This window comes from Amblyomma maculatum, unplaced genomic scaffold (assembly GCF_055883805.1).
Source record: "Amblyomma maculatum isolate TAMU_Amacu unplaced genomic scaffold, ASM5588380v1 scaffold_15, whole genome shotgun sequence".
Lineage (NCBI taxonomy): Eukaryota > Metazoa > Arthropoda > Arachnida > Ixodida > Ixodidae > Amblyomma > Amblyomma maculatum.
The window spans coordinates 6,751,328-6,773,415 of record NW_028146740.1 but is presented as its reverse complement, the minus strand read 5'-3'; the positions used below and the strand labels follow the sequence as shown (position 1 = coordinate 6,773,415).

At 46.0% G+C, this 22,088-nt stretch overlaps 1 pseudogene; it reads left to right on the top strand.

The window, feature by feature from the left end:
* Positions 1 to 1,443: 1,443 nt before the first annotated feature.
* On the top strand, positions 1,444 to 21,609 carry LOC146171983 (uncharacterized; annotated as a pseudogene).
* The last annotated feature ends 479 nt before the right edge of the window (positions 21,610 to 22,088 follow it).

The following is a 22,088-nucleotide window of genomic DNA, read 5'->3' as shown; positions in this document are numbered from 1 at the left end:
GGTGACTGAGGGCCGGGGTTTTATGGAGCTTTTCATCGGAGGTTGTGGCCAATTACTGCACCAGGGGGGCCAACTCCTGTTCTGGTGAGGGAGTGCGTTGCCGGAGGTGTTTACCGGCATCAGGTCGCACCCCAAACCTGTTTATGCAATTCCATCGACACGCGGATTTTTTTTTCTTTTTTTCTTTTTCATCCGGTGGAGAATTGCGCGGCACCGGGATTTGAGCCCCGGTCCTCTTGCATGCGAGGCGGATGTTCTACCGCTACGCCACCGCTGCACCCTTAATAACTTAATAGCTTAATAATTTTAACAACACTTTTCTTTTGCAAAAAGACCGTGATAGAATTTGTGAGTGGTGTACCACGTGGTCAATGCAACTAAATATAAACAAATGTAAATTGCTACGTGTGTCGCGCATTTCGATCCAGTCCACTCCTTACATCTCAATAAAATCGAACCAGAACAAGTTTCTTCATACCGCTATTTAGTCGTGCACATAACAAGTGATCTAACTTGGTCTTTTCATATCACTTCCTGAATTAACAATGCCAACCGTGCTTTCGGCTACCTTCGTCGTAAGTTTTTTTTTCTGCTCCCACCTCACTGAAACTTCTTCTCTACAAATCTCTAGCTCGGAGTAATTGGAATATGCTGCTGAATATGGCATCCCTTCACTGAAACCTAATCAGCGCCCTCGAACTAATTCAGAATAACTTGGCACGTTTCATACTTCGGAACTATAACTTATGTGAAGATTTACATGAGTTTACGAGCATGAACCAACTAGCCCCGCAAAGTATTCCACTGGAATTTCTCTCTTCCACAGTTGGCCCTTTCATGAGTGTTTCTTTAAGTTTCCCCATCCATCTGTGCTTGCTGCACATATTTATTTGACGACGTTCCATGCTGGACTACTTGGATTTTATATAAAGAAAGGAGTGGTGCCTCCCAATGTCGTCGGTGTATTTGGGCTTTTGAAACCCCTCCCTCGGGCATGTGAAGAAACTTTGCCGGATTGTGAGGTCAGAACTATGGAGGCAGGTTCAGCTGCTCGGTGACAGACTCCGCCTACTGTGCCTTTCCAAAGACTGTGCCCATGTTGCCTTCATGAAGCTTCAGTCCCTCAGGAAGCTGGTGGGCCAGACGACAGATTTCCTGTGAAAACGAACTCTCCCAGAATTGCAAAAGGGAGCCAAAGAAGTCACAGACGGCAGTTCTCAGCTGCGGGTTCTCGGTGACATCCATATTCCTGAAGATATCGCGGGAGTCCTCGGGAAAGCACCGAAGTATAGAGTCGAGCCACAGTTTACACGACCTGAGCTTCTATCGTCGGCTAGAAGAATCGCCAACATGCCGACCCGGAAGAGAAGGAACGCTGTCTCCTGGATTGTGTTGACTAGTTCCCTCATCAAGATCGTCCCTTCCAATAAGCTTAGGGTAAAAATGCCCGCTAAGAAGATTGTGCGCTTCTTCAAGGACAATGACCTTCGTCTGCTTCAGGCAGACAAGAAGGGGGCTTCGTCGCCAGCACGTCTGGAAGCTTCTGGGAAAAAGCCTCAGAGGCCATACGTAAGAACTTTAAGGAAACGAAGTCGAAGCCAGCAAAGGTAAAAGACCGAGCCATTGCGCTTTTGAGAAGAGCTTGGGTTGCAAAAGCTAAGCAGTGCTATTCAGGGTAGCAAACTGAACAGCTTGAATGTCTTTTTCACGGCTAAAACTCACAAAGAAAATGTTCCCTTTAGGTGCATTGTTAGTGAGAAAGGAGCCTGGCAAAACATGGTTAGTCAGTTTCTTTTAAGACAGCTTAACACACTGGTTATTGACGATCCTTTTGCTGTAAGAAATAGCCTTGAAATGATTGAATTCTTGTGTGAAACAAAGTCGGGAGGATGTATGTTTTCGTTAAATATTGTGGACTTATATTATTTCATCCAACAGAGCGAATTACTGGCCGCCGTTAAATGTTGCACTGAAACGAATGGCACGGTGCCTTTCAAATATAGTGCTGGTATGACTGTGAACAATTTCTTTACACTTTTAGAGCTTTATTTGTGTTCGACCAGCATTCCCTTTAAAGATAGAGTATATCCAGAAGAATGGAATCTGTATCGCGTCGTGTGTCGCTCCAGTGTTGTGCAATATTTATCTCGCTGCTGTTGACAGGGCTTTTTCACAGGTGCGTGCTGCAAGTGATGTGCATAGAGCGTTTAGATTTGTGGATGATTTTTTCATTGTTTTGAAAAAACAGTCACCGTCGACCTATCCACAAATCGTGTTAGATATAATTACTAATTTCAGACAACTCGCCAAGGGGCTTGATTTTACTTTCGAACTTGCTAAGGACAACAATTTTCAATTTTTGGACCTTGAAATAATTCTTAGGAACGATGGCTTTTGCTGGAAGTACCAACCACGTGCAATGAAAGGGCTGATTCCATTTGATTCAAAGCATTGAAAAACCGTTAAACGTGCCGTGGCTTTCATGTGTCTTGAGTCGGCACTCAGAAAATCCTGCTGCCACCAAGCGCAAGATAGCTTTGAGGTTCAGGTTAAAGTTAAAAGTTCTAAAGAAGTTAAAACTAGAAAAACAAAACTAGAAAGACAAAATGGTGGCTGAACTTACTAAGAAAGTAAAATCTGTGGTCATCCCTTATCAGCATAAAGTGGCGCACAACCTTAAAAGCGCGTGGCAAAAACGTACGACGTGCCTGTGTTTTTTTCTGCCCCTGGGAAACTTTCTTCCTTATGTCGGTCAAGCGACTATGACAACAACAGGGACTGCTCTATTAATCATCGTAATCGGTTTGCGAGAAAGGGGGAATGTACAGTATTCCTTTGAAATGCGGGAAGGTTTACATTGGACAGTCGGGCCGTTGTATCAACGACTGACTACGACAGCATAATTGTCGTTACGTACTTGTACTGGCTCTCACCTACCGGCTAAAATTACCGAATGTGGAAAAGAAAAATTGCTTAAGTGCGATGCTAGTCTCTAAGGAACTAGCGTCTTGTGTACAAGCTCTGACAAGCATATCATATCAAATCAAGAGATGTGGGAGTGATTGTGTCAGTATGCCATCCCTGGCAATTTATAATAAAGAGATTGTTTTTCTTGATATGTAAGCAAGCGAGATGAGATCCCAGTGCCTTTTTGATATGATTACTTGCCCGTGCACATGCTTCTGATTTCATTGTGTCTCAATCTTTTAGCATTTAAGGCGTCCTTGTTGTTCCGAATAAATCAGCTTGTTGCAAGTAGCGCCCTGTCCTGTCTCTCTTGTCTGATTGTGGTGTCTCTGTTGCGCTTTACATAAGTTTACGACCTAGATACTACGCTTGAAGGCATATGAGATGTGTTTCCTTTCAACGAAATCAGTCGCGAGTCTGTGCTTGCTGTGTGCACCTTCACGTCCTTATTTTTGTGTGCGCAGTATAAGTTGAGGATATGTCTGATCGACTCGCCCAACAACGCACGCTGTGAAACTACGTTTCTTCTGCTGTGGGCCCTTTCGTTTTCCTTCCGCCTTCAAGCTGCCATGTTTCGACTGTTTTCAGTTCCTCAGTTTCTGCGACCTGTCGTGCAAGAATTTTGGGCTACTGCCTCAAGAGGAGACTAGTTCCGACGGAGTTCACAATTTTTGGCCACGTTTTGCCGCCTACTGGACATGTGAAACGCGTTTGCAAGATACTAAGATCGGAGCAGTGGCGTCAAATAAGGCTTCTCCACGATTGGTTGTATGTCCTTGCCTACCGAACAGACCCGGAACGGATAGGCGAAGACGGTCATTACGACGAGAGACAGCCCAGGCGGTGGAATTCTGGTGGAAATGCCTTTTACTACGACTTCCAAAAAATATGCACGGAAACAAGTACAATGGCGGCTCCGTGACTGCAGTGGCTGACAACAAACTGCACCGATGTTCTGGGAAAAGGAACCACGTTAAGCCTCGAGCCCAGAGTGTCTGCGCACGAGCAGCTCTCTTTGAACTGGCAAGTGGCACGTAAGGCTTCAGACGAGGACTAAGAGCGGCGTCTGCTCGATGGTGTTAACAGCGTTCTAAGGACTGCTACCAAGCCTCTGAGTACTGTGGGGGAGCTTCGTGCGATCGGGACCGAACCCCCAGTGAAATGAACCTGACAGTGAGGCACCGAGCGCAATGCCGCCATATGAACTGCCAGAAGCTGTGTCGTCCCTTGTGCCACCGTGCTCGAATTTCTTCCTAGATCTCGCAAAGATAAAACGAGAAACTATTTCTGCAGAATAAGCGGTGGATGCAACGCTCAAAATTATAACCAACCGAATAGGAGAGGGCAGGGCCAGTTCGAAACCCACCGCGTATAATCTACCAGGCACAGTTTCAACGTCTCACCCGCAGACAGTGGGACTCCCTTGAGGTCATCAATCCTGAGGCTATGCGCGCAATAACATATCTTCCCCTCCTAACACCCATACCAGTACTTCAGGAGTATGCCCAGCTAAATATGCTCACTGAACTCGTTGATCAGTGGATGGCAAACAGAGCTGGCAAACAGTCTTTACAACATCATTTAAAGACACTACCTCCATGGTCGTACTGCCAGCTCACGGACAATCGCCCCACTGCTTCCCCGTCGGTATCATCCGCACATCTGCCTGAAGGGTGCTTATTATATACCGATGCATCCCATGCTGCAGAGCGAGGAGTTACTTCTGTGTATAGTGCCTCTCATCCGCATCTAAACACTCACGTGACATATACCGCGGATACGTGCACCCCTCTGGCGCTGGAACTTCAAGCAATTTACAATGCCATACATTCCCTTCCACTCCATTCCCTTCCATTCCCTTCCATTCAATGCAGTTCATCTTTACACAGACTGCCCTTAATCAGCTTAAGGCCGTTCGACGCACATTCCAAATAACACAGTCCAAACATTTGCTCTGTTCAAAGTACCCATGTCCTGTGCGCATACACTGGATTCGCGGCCATGCTCGCGATCCACATAATATTAAAGCGGATGCTATGACGCATATAAACACATCAGGCGATCCCCCCTCTTCCCCTCTTCCCCCCCCTCTTCCCCTCTTCCCCCAGATCCGTTCCTGTCCCATGTTTCCGATTCGCAAGTTCTGCGCCAGCGAACACGCGCTCTCATTCCTTCGTGTTCGCACCCTGGCCCTCGTAGTCTTACTCGGCAGGATGAGGCGACAGTGCGCCGGATCCGGGCAGGGGCGGCTTTGACCCCATCTGTTCGACATCGATGGCGGGAAAAAGATCTACCAGTGACTGACAGGTGCCCTCACTGTGACACTCCACCTGACTTCTGCGATGTGCATCACTTGTTGTGGACGTGTCCATCAACGACGCACATTAGGCAACGGATAATCATGAAGGTGGGCCTGCGGTGAAATCGCGATAGTGATTTTGAGAAATGGACAATCGCTATACTGCCAACCTTCTCGAATACATAACAGTGGGCGTGTGAACAGCACGACGATGCGGTTTTCTAACCCGCTCTGCTTCCTCGTCCAGGTTACCGCATGGGCTCACTTCAGCGCCGTACCGCTATCTTCACCCACCACTGACGCCAGCAAGCCCTGTCATTTCAACAACGGAATTGGATCCGCCTGGCCTCACGACACCCGGATTTTCACGGTCATCCCTCCATTATTTCAAAGATCCGGATCGACGGCAACATCACCTTCTGCTGCCTATATGAAGAGCTGGCGGGATCACGGCGCCTTTAGTGGGCGTGTGAACAGCACCACGATGCGGTTTTCTAACCCGCTCTGCTTCCTCGTCCAGGTTAGTCCTGTTACACCTCTAACGCTAAGAAATCGAATAACGTTTGTCTGCTGCTGTTCCCACGCCCGGGAGTTTTGCTTTCCGTGTTCAGTGAATGCTTTGATGCTACAACCCATCTGCTTATGTTGTCCGGTGATGTTGAGCTCAACCCTGGGCCTCCGCCGAACACGAGATCGAGGGCGCAGGACTCTCCGTCAGATTCTGGTTCTACGCAAATGGACGATATACTTGCAATATTGCAAACAGTGAACACGCGGACTGAAAAAATGGAAAGGGATCAGAATGATTTAATCAAGTCTGTTGACGATCTTAAAAAAACACAGGCTAAATTTCAAGAAAATCTGGCAGATATAGAAAGAAGGCTAACAGGGGTTGAACGCAAAACCGTCACCCTTGAGGCAGTTGAGGAGGAACTACAGCGTCTTCGCCAGTCGATTGATCATCTTTCAACTGAAAACTCTCAACTGCACTCTAAGCAGGCTGAGTTTGAAGACAGGCAGCGGCGAGACAACCTTCTTTTCTACGGCCTATCAGACACACAATCCGAATCCTGGGCTCAGTCAGAGGAAAAACTGGTTAGCATGCTTTCGTCCTGTTTGAAAATTCCACCCACCGAAATTCTGGTCGAAAGAGCACACAGGCTCGGCGTGTATACTCCGAATAAATGCAGGCCACTTATTGCTAAATTTTCGTCTTACAAGCTTAAACAGAAAATACTCGTCGCTAGTTCTAAGCTGAAGGAAAAAAAATTGGAGTTAGTGAAGACTATTCCGTCGCTACTCGTCTTGCTAGGAAGAAACTGGTCGAATTTGGCAAAACCTTACCATTAACCTTCAAACTTCGCTTCAATAAATTGTACATAAACAAAACGTGTTACACCTACAATCCCTTTGATGATTGCGTGCATGTACTTTCCAGTGTCTCTACGCCACTGATCGAATCTTCTGATGACATGCATGCACTATCTATTCCTTCCACCTCATCCGCTCAGCCCATCACTGATTAGTACCACGCGAGGGGCAGTGGAATAAAGTTACCCGTCAGTAACCAACTTTCATTTTTATTCACAAATATACGGAGCATACTTCCAAAACGCGACGATCTTTGCTCTGTTTTCAATGCTTGTGATGCCGACATAGTATGCCTTACTGAAACCTGGCTGTCTGCGAAGGTTGATAGCAGTGAACTCTTTGACTGTCAAAAGCGCTACAACATTTATCGATGTGACAGTGGTGCTCGGTGTGGTGGAGGCGTGCTTATCGCCGTCTGTGTTGCTATTTTGTCATTTCCTATCCATTGTACAACCGATTTAGAACTAGTCTTGGTTGAAATTCGCACGTGCTCCAAGAAATTGATATTGGGTACTTGCTATCGTCCGCCTTCCAGTTCACCAACCTTTGCCGACGACCTTCATGATGTCATCCATATGATTACTGTGCGGTATCCAAACAGTCCCTTCATTTTACTAGGCGACTTCAATTTACCTAACATTGTGTGGTGTGATGTAAATTCTTATTGTAATCCTTTTTCCAGTGAAGGCGATAGATTTTTGAGTTTGTGCAGTGATTTCAACTTGTCCCAGCTTGTGATGCAGCCAACTCGGATCATGTCGACTACTTCTAACATCCTTGATTTAATTCTTACTACTTCGCCTGATCTTTTTCAGCCTTTATCGTTCCTACCAGGGCTAAGTGATCACTTACTGCTTCATTTTTCTTTATCTTGCACCGTATCTCATCAGAGTAACCACAAAAAATATATCCGTGACTATAAAAATGCTAATTTTGATGCCATTAACCATGAACTCTCTGTTTTTCTTGATGATTACTTACCAAGCTTTCACGATCGTTGCGTGAATACAAACTGGAGCTTGTTTAAAGAAAAAGTTGCTGCGCTCACTGAAAAATATGTTCCACTTTTAGTCATCACCTGTAATCGACAATCACCATAGTTCACTCGATCGTTAAAACTGCTTTGCAATAAGAAAAAACGCATTTTCCGCTCTGCAAAACTAACCGGTTCCCAAGAACGTTGGACTGCTTATCAGGCCGCAGCCCTTGAATATAAAACTGCACTCAAGCACACCAAGGATGTATTTTTCAATGACACATTACCTTCCCTCTTAATCCATAAGCCTAGACAATTTTGGAGCTTAGTTAACAAAAACGACACTTCATCCATCAGCCTTAAACACTCTAGTGACGAGCTAATCCACGCAAATGAGTGTGCAAATGTCCTTAACAGTGTATTCGTTTCAGCGTTTTCTAAATATGTGCGTTCTGATACCCCTGCATATACCAGTGCTGACTTTTTGCCAATGGATTCTATTGTCTTTGATTCTGTTGGTGTGGAAAAAATAATCGAAAAACAAAACATTTCTTTATCATGTGGTGTTGATAATATTAATTCCAAGTTCTTGATTAAAACCAAAGTGTACAGCCCAATAATACTATCTAACCTATTTCAGCAATCTCTTCAAACAGCCTGCATACCGGGGGACTGGAAGGTCGGGAAGGTGATTCCGTTGCATAAGTCCGGAGATAAACATTCCCCACATAATTATCGACCAATCTCACTAACAAGCATTCCGTGTAAAATCATGGAGCATGTTATTTACTCTCACCTTGCATCATTCCTTGATTCTAATAATTTTTTTACTGACAGTCAACATGGGTTTCGAAAGTTGTTTTCTTGTGAAACGCAGCTTTTAACCTTCACGCATGATCTAAATTCATTCCTTGACAGGTGTTCCGTTGTCGACTGCATATTTCTTGATTTTTCAAAGGCTTTTGACAAGGTCTCTCATCAACTGCTTTTTCTGAAACTAAGTAAACTTAACCTTGACCCTAACGTTCTTAGGTGGCTGCATTCTTTTCTTACAGATCGTTCACAGTTTGTCACTGCTAATAATACATCATCCTTCACTTCTCCAGTTGGATCAGGCGTGCCACAAAGCTCTGTGCTAGGGCCTCTTCTTTTTCTTATATATATCAATGACTTAACTGATAACTTATGCTCAACAATAAATCTTTTCGCTGATGACTGTGTCATATACCGTGAAATTAACAGTGATTCTGACGTTGCTCTCCTTCAATCCGATATTAATCATGCCCTTGAATGGACTAACAGGTGGAATATGGAACTAAATATTAAAAAATGCAAGTATATGCGTGTCTCTCGTCGTAACACTTTATTACCCTCAAACCTTCTTAATAATATAGCCTTGAGTCAGTGCCTTGTTATAAATATTTAGGTGTATTTATTTCCCATAATCTTAACTGGAAGACTCATATAGATCACATAACCAACAACGCTAATCGCATGCTAGGCTACATACGTCGTAACTTTAGTCTTTCCTCCAGTTCCGTAAAATTGCTCCTTTACAAATCGTTGGTTCGTAGTAAATTGGAGTATGCTTCATCTATCTGGAACCCTTATCAAGAGACACTAATCTATGAACTCGAATCTATTCAGAACCGTGCGGCCCGTTTCATTCTCTCTAACTATCATCGTAATTCTAGTGTCACTGCTATGAAATCAAGCTTATCACTGCCACTACTGTCTCAACGTAGAAATATACTCCGTCTTTGTCTATTTCATAAGTTCTACTATAATAACCCCATCCTTAAGAGAAAATTCATTACGCCTCCTTGCTACATGTCTGCTCGGATCGATCACCGTCATAAGGTTGGTATTCCTTCGTGCCAAACAAATCACTTCTACAACTCATTCATCCCCAGCACATCGGCACAATGGAATCGCCTTCCCCCATCGGTTGTTGAAGTGAGTGACCACTCTGCGTTTAAATCTGCTTTAGCTAATCTGATGTTAACATAGAACATTGAATTCTTCCACACTGCTATTTGTTTATTGCTTTTAGTTCATCTGCTGTTTTTATAAACTTTTTTTCTCTTTTTCCCCCCGAATTGTGCTGCTGATTACGTGTATGATGGTATATTTCAGCAACTTTGTTTCCTGCCTGCTAGTAAAATTGTTTGTTTTGCTCACGTGGTATATTTGTGTGCTTATATAATTCGCTCATACGTCTGTGTCAGTAGGTAATAATTTGTATTCTTATATTGCTGTAACTTGCTTATGTGTTTCAACCATACTACTGTTCAAATTTGTTGTAATACTGATTTTTCTTTTATTGTACCCCACTCCCCTCTCTAATGCCCTCGGGCCCTGAGGGTACTGAAATAAATAAAAAATAAATAAAAATAAATAAACTGAACTTCACTCCTTCTTTTAACTTTCTGTCTCCTGCATCCCATTCCCCCTTTCTCAACTTATACCTTGTGGCAAACTCTTCAAAAAAAAAAAAAAAGAGGAACATATCACGATCCAGAGTTTTGTACCGCCAGTATAGAAACTTCAAGGACTTCGGTTCCACCAGCTCACAGTGCCACAAAAATGCCGGCCAGGCATAATTAATTTGTGCCTTGGGAGTCGATGGTCGGGCCACCTTGGTTTGAAGAAAACGAAGCCAAGACTGCTACAGGAATTCTACTGGCCCGGGTGCTTTAGGGAGGTAGAATTTGGCAAAAGTTGCGATATCTTCCAGCGGGTCGGAAAACAGGGCGAAGTACTGAACGCTCCCATGAGGCTGGTACCGGTGATTAGTGAACCATTTTGTCGCCTCGTAGTAGACGTAGTTGGTCCGCTCCCTGTGACTCAGTCTGGATGTCGCTACATTTTGACAAAAGGTAAAAGACCTGCGCAAAAGTAGATGAAGAAAGAGACGTGAAAACAAGGCATCTACTTTTGCGCAAGTCTTTTACCTTTTGCTAATATGAACCAACTCGCCCAGAAGAAAGTACTTATTACATTTTGACAATGGCTTGCCCAACGACCAAGTTCCCTGAGGCAGTTCCGCTTAAGGAACTGAACTCAGTGAATATTGTGGATGAGTTGTTGTCGGTCTTCTCTCGGATAGGCTTTCAAGCCGAGATACAGAGCGACCAGAGAAGCGTTCTTGCAAGCGCACTAACCACTTTCTTGGAAAGGTGCGGCATCCACATTATTTACAATTCAGCCAGGCACCCTCAAAGCAACAGCGTAGAAGCGTGGCATTCCGTTCTAAAATGGCTCCTAAGGGCCTTGTGCTACGAGTATCGTAAAGACTAGGAGGCCTATCTGCCTGCAACTATGTTCGCTCTGCGGTTAGTGCCTCATAAGATCACAGGCTTCATTCAGCCCAGGAGAGCTGGTCTACGGACTATCGCTGAGATCGCCCCTCAAGATGCTCGGATAGGCCTGGGAGGGTACCGGCGACGACGCAACCATGGTAGACTATGTGTTAAGCCTGCTCGAAAGGCTGAGGTTGTGCAGGGAGCTAGTAGAGAGTAACATGAAGTCCGCACAGGAGACGGCAAAGAGGTACTACGACAGAAAGGCACGCCAACGTACGTTTACGATGGGCGATAAGGTGTTGCTTCTGGTGGCTTTCAAGGCCAACGAGTTGGACGTCCAATGAGAGGGACCGGCTGAGGCAACCAGTAAGCTGTCTGACACTAAGTGGTAAAGTTGCCCGGTAAAAGAAAGGGAACTAGAGTTTACCACTAACCATATGAAGCTCTACCGAGAGCGTGATGCTATATCTCAGCTTGCACTTAGCGTACCGGAGAAGGTCGATACGGAGTTCGTTTTCCCGGTGGTGACGCCGAATCTCTTCCATTCAGGGGCTTGCTAGAAAAAATCAATGCAAACGATAGATTAAAAAAGAACAGCAGGATCATCTTCAATAATTTCTGCAGTACGAAGACATTTTGCGGATCGCCCCGAAAGATGGATCTGTTACAGCACGACATTGAGCTAACTTCAAATGAACCCATCGCTGTCACTCCTACCGAGTCTCTCCAAAGCAGAAAGAGATTTTAGCATCAGAGATCCAGCGCATGCTGGAGTTGGGAGTCATTATGCTCTCCGACAATAAATATGCGTTTCCGCTCATACTGATACAGGTGCCTGGAAAAAACCCGAGACGTTGCTTTGATTACCGTAAATAGACGGCTGTAACTGAAGACTAACTCTGCCCAATACCAAATCTGGAGGAACGCGTAGAGACTGTCAGCAGGGCTGCCTATGTTTAGACATTTGATCTCACGCGAGGATATTGGCAGGTTCCTTTACCGGAAAGAGCGAGCCGTTACGCGGTATTCATCTCGCTCGTAGGCAGTTTTCGGCTGCTCGTGATGAGCTTCGGGTTGAAAAATGCCCCGTTTTGTTTCTCTCCACTCATGGACCATGTCTTAAAAGGAATAGAAGGTTTCGCGCTGCCTTACCTAGACGTTATTGTGGTTTTCTACAACAGCTGGAAGGAGCACTTGTGTCATTTGCGCGAAGTCCTGATCCACCTGCGGCAGGCCGGCTTGACTTTCAGAGCCGAAAAGGGTCAACTTGCAAAGGCGGATGTCTAATACCTTGTTCAGGCCACTGGTGAAGGATCCCGCAGACCCCTAGATGCAAAGGTTCATGCTATTCAGAAATATCATTAACCAGCTACTAAATCCGACGACCGGGCATTTCTAAGCTTGACACGCTATTATCATGGCAACATTCCGAAGTACTCGAGAATAGCTAGTCCTCGTACTGGCAGTTTAAGAACGACTGAACCGGTTCGGGTGGCGTGAAATCAGGATAAGTAGAGTTCCTCCGTAGCTTTAAAGATGACGCTGATGAGCAGGCCAGTTCTGAGGTCTCCAGTCCCGTCTTGACATCCTTAAATGCGATGCGAGCGACAGGGGTAAGGGAGCCCGACATGCAAGGCGAAGAGCATCCGCTTTCTTTGTCAGCCGCAAACTGACCAACCGAGAGCAGGTGTAAGGCCAGTGATGGTCCGGAGGAAGCGACGCAGATGAAAAGATCTAGCGGCTTTTCGACCGAGGCGAGGCCGATTGCGCAGTCTCGACCACACCATTGCGCCTCCTCACCTTCGTCGACATGGGTTACAAGGCACGCTTACTGATGCGTGCATCCCTCCGCACGGACCTGGCCCTCCTCCTCCCTTCGCTTCATTGGGAAGGCCGCGCGTGCTGACGATGGCTTCTAGTAGAATGCAGGTCTTTCTAGCCAGCCGGGGGAGGGAACCACAGCTTTGGCAGCGCTAAGCTATTTAAGCTCCTTCTCTGTGCCTGGAAGTTTCGGCGGTGGTTATTTCAAGAGCGCGCCGCGCAGCCATCGGCGTTTCTGGTTCTGGTCGTCGACGAAGCAAGTGGTAGCAGGCAGGCCCCGACTTCGATGTTGTAAAAGGAGCAATGAGCTCATGTTGCTGCTACCGTGTCACTTTGTGGAGCGGCGCGTAGGTTTCATTCAGTCAGCCTCTCATGCAGTGTAGTCGCCTCTCTTCGTAAATAACTTGTCTGTAGCTTGTGCTTGTGTCATATAAAGCTAACTTTTGTCGTGTTACTTCACCACGTTCGTCGTCCTTCGTCTCATTCTGTGTGTGAACTACACGTCGCCAGCCAAATCGACGAGCACCTCGGGGAGGTGCAGAAGAACGCAAGAAGACAACTAATCTGACATTTAATGGCTCAGTCGACAGGATGATTTGCCAACTGCAGCACTCCGCAAGCCCAGCCCGTTACTCGAGCCGTCGCAAAATTTTCGGCGCTCGTCGAAGTCTGCCACTCGTTTAGGCTGGAAGAGCATCGCTACGTGCAAGAGCCTATAGGACCCTAAGAGGTGACGGTCAGAGGCAGCGGCGAGTGGGAGTGTACACCAGCGAGGAGCGACGCGGCAAGGAAGGAGCAACCGTTGCTGAGGTGCGTACATCTCCCAGTCGTTCGGGGTACGAGCTTAATCGACACGTGCAAAGACCCAGGCACCCCCAGCGGTGACGGTCAGAGGCAGCGACAATCGGAGGTGCCCCACATCGAGGAGTGACGCGGCGAGGAAGGCGGAACCGTTGCTCAGGTGAGTGCGATTTCTTTTGTCCGTTGGTGTGCGTGGCTCAGGAATTAGCCGCGAGAGGTGCGTGGTGTCGGCGTGTAGTACAACAGCAGGCATGAACACTAGGAAGTCAGCGTTTTCCGGATGGACCAGTGCGTCCGTAAGAGTTCCCGTAGTTACGCTGAGACGCAAAGAATATGTAGCAAAGACGAAAAGTAAAGACCAGGTGAAGCTACGAGAGACAGAGGCTGAAAGAGAGGCTCGGATGCGAGAAATGCAGAAACGAAGAGAAAAATAAAGAGCACTGCAGAATCTGCATTAGAGTAAGGCGAAAGCACGGATGCTGCTGTTGGTTGCTTCTGGTTGCTTCTAGTTGCTTAAATTCACTTCTTGTTTACCAATTTTAGTCTTTGGTACTTTCAAATTGCGCGCCAATGCCTTCCTATGCCCTTTTCGGCTCTACTTTCGGTTGCGTGACGTCACAGACTCTGCGTCCCATTGAATCACTTCTTGTGTATTCATTTTAGTCTTGGGTATAGTTTCAAATTGCGAGCCAATCCCTTCATATATGCCCTTTTTGGCTCGACTTCAGATTGCGTGACATCACATCTTTGACGTCGCCCTAACTGAATGATTGAATTACCTGTTTTAGTATTTGATACATTCATATGGTGCGCCAAGCCATTGGCTAATGAGAACATTTTCGCCTTCACTTTTTCTTTGTATGTCTCTAATTAATTACCTATTTACCTTATCAGCTATAACTATATTTTCGCACAAAACATTACGTCAACCTGTATCGATTGACATCACTCACTAGCCTCTACGACTTCTCAATTACAACTGCTGCGGACACGATTTTGCAAAATAAGCGCCAATACCTTCCTATCCCCTTTGTGGCTCAACTTCTGGTTGCGTGACGTCACATCCTTGACGTCACCTTAATTGACTGATTTAATTACTATTTTAGTACTTGATAATATTCAAATGTGGCGCCAAGTCATTGGCTAACGACAGATATAAAGCTAATTTTCATTGTGTTACTTCAAGATCGTCGTCCTCCGTCTTATTCAGTGTGTAAACGGCGCCAGCCAAATCGACGAGCACCTCGCGGAGGTGCAGAAGAACTCAAGAAGACAACAACGAACCTGACCTTTACTGCAGGCTTACAGCACATCGGAGAGAGAATGTGCTTGTTTATTCATCATCATCATCATCATCATCATCATCAGCCTGATTAAACCCACTGCAGGGCGAAGGCCTCTCCCATATTTCTCCACTTCACCCGGTTCTGTGCTAGCTGCATCCACTTCACCCCTGCGAACTTCTTCATCTAATCCGCCCATCTAACTTTCTGCCGCCCCCTGCTACGCTTTCCTTCCCTTGACCATCGGTTTTCCTCTCTTCGCACTACATGTCCTGCCCATGTCCATTTCTTGTTATTAATTTCTACTAGAATGTCAGTAACTTGATTTATTTCCCTGACCCACTCTGCACGCTTTCTATCTCTTAATGTTACCCCTACCATTTTTCGTTCCATAGACCTCTGGGTTGTCCCCAACTTAGGTAGAACTCTCTTGGTTAGCCTCCACGTTTCAGCCCCGTAGGTGAGTGCAGGCAAGATGCAACTGTTGTATACTTTCCTCTTGAGCGATACCGGTAAGCTGCTAGTCATAACCTTGCTTGTTTATTGTGGGGACCCAAAGGCTGCGATGCTACCTAGCCGGCTCCCAGTTCGTTATCAAGACCGATCACTGCCCCTTGATGTGGCTACGTAATATGTGCGCTAAAAATAGGAGGCTGCTGCGCTGGAGCCTAGCACTATAACGGTCTATTCACACTTGCGACTAGATGAGGTCGCGCGACTGGTAGTCGCGCGACAGAGAAGAGGAGCTCGCCACAACCGATGTTCACACTTGCGACTGTCGCTTCTCGTTCTTTACTTCTTCACTTCACTTCACTTTATTCACCTTGAAGGCCCCCTTCCGGGGGTATTACATAAGGGGTGGGTAAATATATACAACAATAATAAATACATGTCATTGCCTTACGATAAAAGTAGTTATAGCATGTAAAAAAGAAGATGGGCACATGATAGTGGCGACGTTGGTGGGGAGGGCATTCCAGTCCACAGCAGTGCGGGGGAAAAAGGAACCTGAAAAAGTTGCAGTACGAGATAGGGGCCGGGCAATCTGAAACGGATGTGCAGTGCGGTGAGATATGCGGGTCGGATGAGTAATGTAAGGTGTTTGATTCAGAGTGCTGTGGTACAACTTATGGAGTAAACAAAGGCTCGCGATGCGGCGGCGAGCTTCGAGGCTTTCGAGACCGGAAATATTCTTCAGAGATGAAACGCTGATGGTATACGAATATGCAGAATGAACAAAGCGGATGGCGCGGTTTTGGACTGATTCAAGTGCATTTGTTAGGTACATTTGGTGAGGGTTCCAGATGGGACTAGCGTACTCAAGTTTAGGTCTGATAAGTGTTTTATAAGCCAGAAGTTTAACGTGCTGCGGTGCATGACGAAGATGACGTTTTAGGAAACCTAGAGATCTGTTGGCAGAGGATATGATTGTGGTGATGTGTGTTCGCCAAGAAAGATCGCTAGACAGGGTTACACCGAGGTACTTGAAAGATTGAATGCTTTCTATGGGTGAATTAGCAACTGTATAGAAAAACATAAGGGGGTTGTGATGACGTTGGAATGAGACGAGTTTGCATTTTTTGGCGTTTAGCGTCATTAACCAGTTGTTACACCATTCATGGACACAGGTAAGGTCATTCTGAAGGGCCATTTGATCACAAATGTTAGTAACGGTACGATAAATTACACAGTCATCGGCGAAAATGCGAATATTACATGATACTTGTAGTACCAAATCATTAATTCTGTTCTGGTTCCGAACGAGTTGGGGGGCGATGACAGCGAACGTCGGTATACAGCCGCTTGCCAGACACTTCAGCTTTTTTAGGTGAGCCCGTGCGGATGCCGCGCTCTCGTGTTTCCAGGAGAACGCCGACGTGTCAATGTAAAATGTTGCGCCTGCGTGAAAAACCCATTTCTCAAACTCCTTCCAGGCCATATCCTGCTCCCTGCCTTTCAATTCCGGGTGCCGTTTGTTGAAAAGGTAGGGGTATTCTTTAATTACATTGAGAAGGTGCTCGATCGAGTACTCCGGGACCTCGCTGATTGGTGAAATGGTTTGCGACTAGAAGTCGCGCGACTGAAAATTCGAGCAGTGCCCGATCGGCCCACGGCAGTCGCTTTTCGACCGATGCGACCATTTGCGACTGTCGCTTTTCGACCAAAACGGTCGCGCGACCGCTGCTAGTCGCAGGTGTGAACGGGCCTTAAGAGTACAACGTCGAGGTCCGGCACCGGCGAGGGCGAGAAGACGGTAACGCCGATAGCTCAGCCGGAGTTTTCCCTAGTAACAGCGGAAAAAAAGGGCTCAGGACATTTGGAAAACAAGTGTTTTTGTCGTTCAGTTGTTTCCTCCTTGCGTCTTGTGTAGATTGTGAGCCGTTTTCCTTTGGGGGAATAAAAGCCAAGGGGTTTCAAAACAAGAAGGAAACAAAACAACGCAATGTGAAAATGCAAATTTCATCGTACAAACCAGGTTCGTCGTGCCATTTATCCGCCCATGTGCTTTTGTAGCGACGGCTGGGTATCCGTTTTCATTTTTTTTGTGTGTGGGTGTAGCAATTGTTCTACAACTTAGCGCCTGGCCTATCTCAGAGGTTAGCAGTGTGCTGCCTAGCTGGAGGTGGGGCTCCATGCAGATTTCAACACTAACGCTCCATTTAATGGGTCATGGCAGGCTATGCAGAGCACCCTAGCTTACGACTGTGCCCCTTGGACTCGGACAGCGACGCACATTCGTGGTACACCCGTCGACTGCAACAACTTCGTAGCTTCTCCTCGGAGGTGGTCGGGCTGTTATGCGCTAGAAATCGGCCATAAATCGTCCCAGAAAGCTCGCGCATTCGGAGAGGACCGCTGGAGAGCCGATGCGACAGCGGACAGGCGCTTGTTGACCGGATGCACCAGTCCAGAGAAGCACGGAGCCTTATCTTCTGGACATGGAGAAGCGCGTCTACGACAATTTAATTGGAGTCGAACGCTTTTGTCGGCAAACGGAACGGGCGTCCTTTGATCTCCCGCACCATTCTTCTGAACAATGGACCAGGGCGGCGGAGCGAAGCAGGAGCCGCGGCTCGCCGTCGTGCTGTGATCACGCAGCGGGGGAGGGGAAGCAACTGTTGACTCAAAGATGCTGCTTGTGTCACACCATGGTCATTAGACCATGGTGTGACACAAGCAGCATCTTGACCAGGGTGTGGTTCTCCCGGACTCCAGTGCGACGGCGAGGAGATGGGCGCCGTGCGGCAAGACCGTTTTGTGGCTGGAGACTTCTCAACAATGGATGACGGCACAGACCGGAGCAGCTGCACGCCGTCGTAGTGTGACTCCCCTGTGCTCTCAGTTGAAGCGCTGCTTTTAATGTGCTTGCACGTTTGCACATATGTTGTAAATATGTAAAATAAATATCCAGTTTACTCTTCTCCTAAACAACTCCTGCCGTCATCAGCCTTCCTCAACGCCTTGCGGTGAAGAGCCCCGAGAACGAACACTGGCGCCGCTGCGATCGCCGAAGTGTGACGTCACGGTGAAGACTCTCCGGCAGCCGAACGGCCACACTGTTAGCGCGCCGGCTGCTTTCATTCGTTTTTGCTCGCCAGCACGCAATCATGGTGACTTAGTGCTCGCGGCAAGAATCCGCTATAAGCTTCTACTTCTACCCAAAGTCATCCAAAATGAAGAATGTTTAGGTGATAAAGTTAAGAATAGGGAAACAACCGTCGGCGTCGTCTGTTGTGTGCAGCAAGCATTTTAAGTAATACTCTTGTTTGGGCGAGTTGGTTCATCTTTGAAAGGTTATGTATATTTGCGCAAAAAACGGGACACAAAAAGGCACATAAACGACATGTACGGAGCGCAACTCCTGGTATAATCCTCGCAGTGCCGGTGTAAATCTATCGACTTTTTCAAAATTAAAACCAGTTGGAAGTTGCGCTCCGTACATCTCGTTTCTGTGCCTTTTTGTGTCCCGTTTTTTGCGCAAGTATACATAACCTTTCAAAGCATTTTAAGTGTACCCGGTGTACAAGATACTAGGTGAGCCGTATAGCGACGTTTTTTCATGCTGTTTGTCAACTAGTCTTTTATAATTATCAGGGTACAAGTGTAAGAAGCTGTTACCAGAAGCTGTTTCATTCGTTAACCTTCCTGTACGTCCATGCGATGCAATGTGATCGCTCCCGGGATCGACGAAGCGTTGACGTAAGTCAATCAGACCTTGATCTAGCGTTTGTTTCCTCAATATGTTTTTATCACTGCATGCTCAGGCAGCTAATTAAAGCGCGCTAAACGTTGGAAAATGGTTTATGCAGTAGCGGATTGTCCTAGTTGGATCAGCCGAGGCTATGTTTCAATTTTGGTGTAACATAGGTCGCACGCAGTGGTGTTCTCGTGCTCATTCATGCGCGAAATCTGATACAATCCACATAGTGGCGGTGCGTGCGGATGAACTACGCAGCTCAGAATCGTTGCAAAGTAGGTAGGGTTTTTGCTTAGACGTTGATAGTTTTTTGCGCCGAAGATGTAATATAACGCGTCCCCACAGAGCATTGCAGTAAGAGTGGTCATATGCAACTGTTTGCCCAAAGTACGTAGAGCCCTGTCTCAGATACGTGCCCGATTTGTGTGTTGTGCCTTGCTTTAAAGAGTCCGTGATGTACAGCTGGTCACCGCTCTTCTAAGACAATGCCCGAACTGTATTAGGACCTTGTTGCACTGTTTTTTGAGGCGATGACCTGTACCACTGTATCCCAAATCCAGGTGAAAGAGGCGTTCCAGAAAAGTCATGCCAGCTCTGCGCACACAAGAACTGGGATAGCACTGAAAATTCGAGCACCTTTTCCGCGGACCGTGTTGCACGAGCAGAGGAGGAAGTGGAAATTTTGGAGGGCGATGGTGTGTTTAAATATCGATACTCTGCGACCATGTGCTGATTCACATAGCTATGAATTTTTATGTAGAGCATTGAGGAACAGAAATACAAATTATATTTCCGTGCATTGCATTCAGTGCTGACCATGCAACTGAACTGAAAGAATAGACACAAAACGTTATCGATTATCACCTTTACCTCCTCATCGCTAATGTTGACCACAATAATCGAATACTGCATCAGAGCAGTGTTATGTCACTGCAGTAACTGAGCGAAGCGCTTCCTACAACATATCCTTGAAGTGATGAAATCACAAGTAATTCGTCAGTAATACACAGGAAATACAAAGTCTAGCTAGCCACATCACCCTATGTAGCCAAGAATACTGCATTTGAGCCAAACTAGGCTATCGCTCTAAATGAGCATAATCTTACCTTTGGAATATGCACAAAAAAGATTTAGCCAGTTTAAAACAAGGACCATTTTTCGTCCTCTTCACATGGTGCTCAATGAGCTCTTTGTAGTATTTGACAAAAATTTTCGTGTGCGAAGAAAATTCACTTATATCCCGTGCAGGCAAAGAGTATTTTAGACGACCTATATTAATTCTGCTGTTTTTTTTCAATACTTCGGCAGTTCCACCACAGAGCGCTCTGTGGTGGAACTTCAGAGCAAGCTCTGAAGGTATTTGATGTAGCGTTATACAATGCCTTGTATAACGCTACAGCGCAACCTGCAGCAGTTTTTTTTGACAGAGCTTGTACTTTTTTGTTGCGAGAGCAATACTACTCGCACTTTCAAGCTGTCAGCGTGGTCCCGGCGCTAACCACGTGTGACCTTACCTTTTAGACGACCCCCGTACACAACCCCAAGCTGGTAGGAGCTGCCAACTTGGGTCTCTCATTTTACATGGGACGGTTATGTCAGAATCAGCCTGCTAGGATCCTGGCATTTACGTTACCCCTATAGGCCACTAAGGCACGTTCATATCGGTTGGTTAAAGCGGGGCTTTATATGTGGGCTGAGGAAGAAGAAAAGGAGAAGGAGAAGAACGCTCGGTCACCTGCAGCTAATGCTTTCGCTCAATATTTGGTTAGGCAGTGTTGAACCCTTGTAATTTATTTTTCAGAATTTACTGTGCAGGTTCAAAACCTTTTCAAAGACGCTGGAATTCAGGTCAACTCAAACAGCATCTTCAAGCGAGAACAGATGATAACCGTGTCGAAAATCACCAATGAAAGTGGTTTACTTTTGCTGACAGGTATCAGGATATTTGAACTGTTTTACATCACAAAACTGTTTACAGAGGCATGCATCTTGCAGACAGCACGCAGCTTCTGTCTAAGTAATGATGATGCGGTCTTGCTTACATTCATGAAACTGTATCAGGATGTGACATTCACACTGCTAGCTGTATTATTTCAAATTCACGGCACAACTGTGTCAAATTTCTCAAGGAGTCGAATGTAATACTGGCCAGCATCCTAAAGTGTGCAGTATTTTGGTCAGAAAAGGCTAATGTGGTCAGTTGCCTCACAACCTATTTCAAAGATTACAGAGAGACCATCATGGTGCTTGACTGCACCGAAATCGAGATCGAAAGACCAAGAAGATGTTACCTCACGGTTGCTTGCTTACAGCCATTATAAACGCACGTACACACCAAAGGCGCTGGTGAGTGAGACACCGGGCGGTCTAATTAGCTATACAAGTCCTGCATATAATGGGAAAGCATCGGACACGCATATCACAAAACACTGCAAAGTGCTAGACAAGTGTACACCACATGTTGCCAGTGTCATGGTTTATAAAGGCTGTTTAATCGGTAATCTTTGTAGAGAAAAAATATCAAGATGATCAGACCTCCTTTCCTTATGGAAAAACAGTTGACAACAGAGGAAGCAAGAAATAATTAGTCCATCGCAAGTGCTCATGTATATGCAGAAAGAGCTATCCAAGGGGCGAAACTCTCGTATTTTGAGGAATTGGTTTGATCTTCACCTCCTGCTATACATTGACATCTTCACTGTAATTGCTGGCTCAGTGAACCTGTCAAAGCCTTTGTTGAAAGGAAACAAGTTATTTTTCCGATCATAAGTTCAATCAGCTTGACTATATTGTGTAAACAGATCGATGTTGCATGCTTTACATGTTTGTAAAAACTTTATTTCTATCACAGCATCATTTGTGACATTTTGAACAATATGTCACCAGTGAAAATTTTTGGCCTTGAGTATGTAATATTTTTTATAAGAAAGCTTTGATGGCACAAAAATGAAATCCTCGTAAACACCAAACAAAGCGAACAGTTCAGTAGCCAGTCCTTCAACACGGACTTTATTTCATGCCTCAGCAGCTCCTCCTCTAGAAACGTTAGCTAGTGGACTGAAGTTAC